This window comes from Herpailurus yagouaroundi, unplaced genomic scaffold (assembly GCF_014898765.1).
Source record: "Herpailurus yagouaroundi ecotype Mexico unplaced genomic scaffold, PumYag 28, whole genome shotgun sequence".
NCBI classification, from domain to species: Eukaryota; Metazoa; Chordata; class Mammalia; order Carnivora; family Felidae; genus Herpailurus; species Herpailurus yagouaroundi.
The window spans coordinates 118,793,402-118,799,239 of NW_024412376.1; the positions used below are offsets into that span (position 1 = coordinate 118,793,402).

At 35.9% G+C, this 5,838-nt stretch overlaps 1 long non-coding RNA gene across 1 annotated transcript; it reads right to left on the reverse strand.

Annotated features, from left to right (window-relative positions):
* Positions 1–650: 650 nt before the first annotated feature.
* Positions 651–5,615, reverse strand: LOC121032065 (uncharacterized). Its single transcript, XR_005791064.1, has 2 exons — positions 5,527–5,615; positions 651–2,162 (listed from the first exon to the last, which is right to left on the reverse strand). It is a non-coding gene; the product is annotated as an uncharacterized LOC121032065 (long non-coding RNA).
* Positions 5,616–5,838: the final 223 nt, after the last annotated feature.

The following is a 5,838-nucleotide window of genomic DNA, read 5'->3' on the forward strand; positions in this document are numbered from 1 at the left end:
AACCTACAAGAAATAATTTCTCCAGCAGCTTTGTTTCAATACAAGGGAAAGGAAGCTGTCAATGAAAACTTAAGTATTTCTATAACATTGGGTCAAATAATATAGTTGCAAGTAAAATATTTTGGATTCTTTTTTTTTCACATGGGTTAAGATTCCTTAAAGAAAAGAAGAAAAGTAAGGAAGGGGAATGTTTTTTTGGACAATTGTTACATAGGTGTTTGTAAATAATAATAAGAAATAACCATAAAGGAGATTGCCCAGCTATATCCTGTATTCTACATTTGTATAGATTTCTTCTTAGGAATTCCCTTATCATTGGTATGGATGATGAGATGTGCCTTCAATGAAAGAATTCTTTATTGATACAAATAACAAAATGTTACTCCTTTTTTGTCTCATGTACTAAACAAAAATATATTGAATCAATAAACTACCATGTATGTATACAACATCCCTTCTATATTATTTGTTAAAATATATTAATAAAAACACAGCCTTTGTTGATAGTTGTCAGTGTTTTGCAATAATTGATATATAAATTGTATCACCATTCATTCAGAGTGACCAAATGAAACTTGGTGGCTGAAAAAACTCTCAAATCCAATGCTACCTGTAAAAAGTAAATGAAATGATTTTTTTCTTATGCTAAATTACTTGACCAAAATATCTTTAATAATTACCAATATTACCAATAATTGTTAGTTACCAGTAATTAGTGATAAAGATGTAACTGTGTCCCATCTGTACCATGGATGGTATATCGGAGCTGTTCTATAATTGAAATTAGATTTGCAACAATGACCAAAGTTTTTAGTACAAGTTACTGTTCCCCTCTCCTTTCCGCTCCATTCCTTGGTCTACAAGCACTCTGTGGAGTCTTTGCTGCTCCTTTTCAGATAATTTTTCCAGATTCTGTCTTCTGTCTTCTCCTTTAAACTCTTTTGCCTGTTTTTTTTTTTTTTTTCTTACTTCTATCCTGTTCTTTAACACCTGAATTTTCTCTTTCAAAATGTTTGTGACCATCTGACTGGCTTTTTGAATAGGCTAGATTGTTAGATTGCTGCCTTTGGATCACTACAAATGCTAACATTTCTCATACTGTTCTTCATGTCATTATGTCATATCACTGTGTGCATCTATCACAGAATTTCCAAGATTTTCTCATTGCCATATTTTATCCTCATGTGGCTCTGTATATTTCCTAATCTCCATCTCCCTCTCCTTCTTATTCCACAGAATTTTTAGCATGTGCCCTCTGGAGCCATGGTTTTAGTTGAATAGATCAGTGTCCAGTATCAGATATTACTTTGTCTAGAGCCTTTCTTGCAAAAGGGCTTGTCCTGCATCTAACTCTAACCAATGTGATATCAATGGATCTATTACATGGGACTTTCAGCGTGGCTGCTTAAAGAGAACTAACACAATTGAAAGGGTTCCCAAAAGAGAGCCTGAATTTCCTTCTTTCAGCTTGAATGAGCACATATTTACTGGATTTGGTCTCATCTGAATAATAACAGTTGAAATTGATAAGGAGAAACATGTGCCAGGATAGCAGAGCATAAATATGTGAATTTGAATCTCCAATGATATTTTGATTATCTCTCTCCAGACTTGTTTTACATGAGCTATACTATAAACTTACATAATGTTAAAGTAATTTTTATATGGTTTCCTCTGTCATGTTCAGAGAAAAAACATATCTTGACTGATGTACCTCCTAAACCTGCTCCTTCTTCTGTGTTCCATTTATTGGTGTATGGCAAATGTATTTTCCTAGTGGCTTAGATCCAAACCCTTGAAGACTCCCTGATTCCTTTTCTCATAGCCTTCTGCTAATGTATCAAAAGCCCTATAGGCTCAACCATCAAAACATATCCAGAATCTGACTATTTCTCACCATCTCTACTCTATCATCATCTTGATCCAAGCAACAAGTCAGTTGGCTTATACATCTTTTCAAAAAACATTTGGTTATGCTGGTTTTCTCTATTGTTTCTCTTCTCTCTTAAGTTGTATTAATTTCTGCTTTTGTCTTTATTATCACCTTCCTTCCCCTTGCTTTAGTTTTATTCAACTCTTATGTATCCAGTTTCTGAGAGTGAAAACAGTAAAGGAAGAAAAATAATTTTCTTTCTACACTTCCGAGTTCTCAGCTGGGATTTCTGTAATAAAAAGCAGATTAGCATGCCAAAAATAAACACAAGTTTTTAACCTGTATACTTTATGTATATAAGGAAAATAACCAGGAAAATATAAGTCACTCAAAGAGCTGGCTTAGAATTCAGGCATACCTACCATCTTAATAGGGAAAAGAGAAGTGTCTTAGGGGAGGGTAAATGATTTTTAGGAAAGGCGAATAGGTCCATAGAGGAATAGATGGGAACTATGATAGTTTTTGACAAAATCTGTCTGGATGTGGGGTCAGCTTTCTAGTCTCCCCTCCTGTAAGAAGTGGATCTTTCCTGGTTGATGAATCTCCTAGGGCAGGGATTTCTGACAATAGGGTTCCTTTTGGAGGATCTGTCTTTAGGCAGATAAGGGGAATTCAGAGAAAACCTTTCCATGCATTTGCTGTTTTTCATGTGCTTACAGCTCAAAATAATCACTATGCCAAAGTGGTGTATTTGGGGGTGGCATATTCTGCTACCCTTCACAACCTAGCTTTTATATTTGATATCTTCTTTTCTTTTTTTTAATTATTTTTAAAAAATTATATATATTTTTTATTTTTGGGAGAGTGCAAGCAGGGGAGGGGCAGAGAGAGGGGGACAGAAGATCCTAAACCAGGCTCTGTGCTGACAGGCTGACAGCAGCGAGCCTGATGTGGGTGCCTGACTCAGAGCTTATGAACCACGAGATCATGACCTGAGCCACAGTCAGTCACTAAACTGACTGAGCTGCCCAGGTGCCCTCTTCTTTTCTAATATGAATATTTATGGCATAGTTCTTACTCTAAGCACTGCTTTAGCTGCTTTTCTCAAATTTTGACTTGTTGTATTTTCATTTACATTTTATTAAAAATCTGTTTTAGGGTCTTTTGAAGCATTTAGAATGCTCTGTGTATTTAGAATATGTTGTTTAACTTCCAAATATTTGTAGATTTTCGTAATATATTTCTATTATTTATTTCTAGTTTGTTCATTATAGTGGTATTTATTTCTAGTTTGTTCATTATAGTGGTTCTTATTCCAGGTAAATGGAATAAGCATAGTTTACCCTATCTCTCCTGCTTAAGACACTATAAAACTCGGACATAATGATTAAGCAGCAATTTGAGGATTCTGAAAGGAAAATAACAAGAATAATTTTTAGTGACTCAGGACTGGTAGTGATTTTACCATTTTTTCCATTATTTCTAGTTTGGATTCAAGTCATTGGTTATCCAGAAGTGGACATCAGCAACGATATAGAGATCTCTAGAAGGAGCCCCTTATTTCATGTTTAGAGAGCAGGAAGGAAATTTGGTAGCAACAGTCATGATAGTACTACTACAATGATGCCTAAAATGAGAGAGGGGAAACTTCCTCTTCAATCAGAAAGACTGTGTTCCCAAGAGGTGGGAGCAACCCTTACAGCTTTGAGTCTCTCTCCACCCTACCGTGACTCCACTCTGTATGCAAGAATTATGTGGCTGAGTGAGGTAAATATAGCCCCAGCTTTCTGGATGGAGGACTGAAAAGGAGAGTCCTTGGGAATTGGAAAGCACAAGGGAACTTATGGAGAAGAGGGAGCTTGAAAAAGCAACCTACATAAATTTGTTATGAACTGTTGGGCTCACCACTGAGTTCTACACGCATGGATGTAATCCTAAATAGTGTATTAACAACTTTAAGAACTGAACTAAGAGATAGACCCCCCACTCAAGTTCCAGGCTGAGCAATGAGTGGAACACACAGAGAACAGATCCAAATAACATGGTAGAGGCTCTAAAAGTTGAAGTGACAAGGAAACCAAAACCTATAGAATGTTGGTCAGTTCTTGAAGCCTATACCCCATGGGGTCGATTGCCTGCTAACATAGAAACTTCAACATTATCCGTAATACTTAAAATAAGACCCGAAGTCTCATAACACAATTTTCAAAATGCCCAGAGTAAAATTCAAAATTATTCAACATGTGAAGAGCCAGGAAAATGACAACCCACATGGAAAAGATGATCAACAGACTCTAATGGCAAGATGTAGGAATTTTCTAAAAAGACATTAAAACAGCCCTTATAAATCTAGTGGAAAGATATATGACTTTTTATTGTTGGTGTTATTCTTGATCACTTGTTCTGGGTTCAATAGTGTCTCACAAAATTCATATCCACCTGGAACCTGAAAATGTGATCTTTTTTGTAAATAAGGTCTTTGCAGTTACATCAAGTTAAGATGAAGTCATACAAATTAGGTTGGACACTAAAACCAATGCCTGTTATCCTTTTAAGAGGAAAATTTGGCAATAGACACAGACAGACAGTGAATAAAGCCATGGGAAGACAGAGGCAGAGATTGGAGTGAAGCCAAGGAATGCCAAACACTGGTAGTAACCATCATAGAAGAGAAAAGGAAGAATTCTCTTCTGGAGACTTCAGAGGAAGCATGGCTCTGCCGGCAACTGATTTCAGATTGATAACCTCCAGAACTGGAAGAGTATGCATTTCTGTTGTTTTAAGCCACTGACTTTGTGGCACTCTATGGTTACCATAGTCTTAGAAAACGAACATACTGCTTAAGGCGGTATCTTCTAAATTTCTCCACTGTAAAGTTACTGTACTTCCCTTGTTACAGGCAAGTCACTAAAGCCAACCTAGACTCAAGAGGAAGGTAATTAAACTTCACTATCTGGAAGGAGAAGTAGCAATGCATTTGTGGACACATGGTAAAAACCATTACAATTTTTAATAAATACTTTTGGGGAAATATTTTGAAATTTGGCAAACATTCTGTTTCGCTTACAGGTTTACTTATTAGCTTTAGCATTCATCACTGGACTGCCTGTGTATTGTTCATTCCTTCTACATTTAGTTATTGGAATTTTCCATAAAGAGATTTGTTCCTTCTCCTCATTTATTTATTTATTCAATTATTTATATTAGCATGGGTGTATGAATATTTATTATATTCTTTGGGTTTGTAATTCAATATGATCCTTATTTATTGTATTGTAGAAATCATTTCAGGTTGGCTATTGGGAAATCTTTCTGTTTCACATCTGTGCCCCTAAGACAGGGGCTCCTACTCAGTCTCCTTTTCTTGAGGTTTTTCTTTCTTTCTTTCTTTTTTCTAATTTTTAAAAATGTTTATTTGTTTTTGAGAGAAAGAGAGAGAGAGTGTGATCAGGGAAAGGGCAGGGAGAGAGGGAGACAGAATCGGAAGTATGTTCCAAGCTCTGAGCTTTCAGCACAGAGCCCAATGTGGGGCTTGAACCCATGAATCATGGAGTCATGACCTGAGCTGAAGTCAGACACTTAACCAACTGAGCCACCCAGGCACCCCAAGCCTTTTCTTACTTTTTTTATACTGTAAGATACTCCAGGCTCACCTTGTATTTTCTCAATTTCAGCCTTAGAACAAGTCATTTCTTCAAGGATCTCTAAGTCTTTTTGGAATTTGGTATCTGGAAACCAAGATCTGGGTGTGAGATGTACTTATTGTTACTGGATATCAACTTTTAGGTCCTTAGCTGACAAAGTTAGAAAATACCTGTATGTATGCATGGATACACATATCTACTGAATCTGTATGTATATATATAAACATAAAAATAAATTCATACTGATATTTTTGAAACTAACAGCACCATGAAGTTCATTATAGCCTTTCTTGCTTGCTTATTTGTAACTTCCTTCTCAGT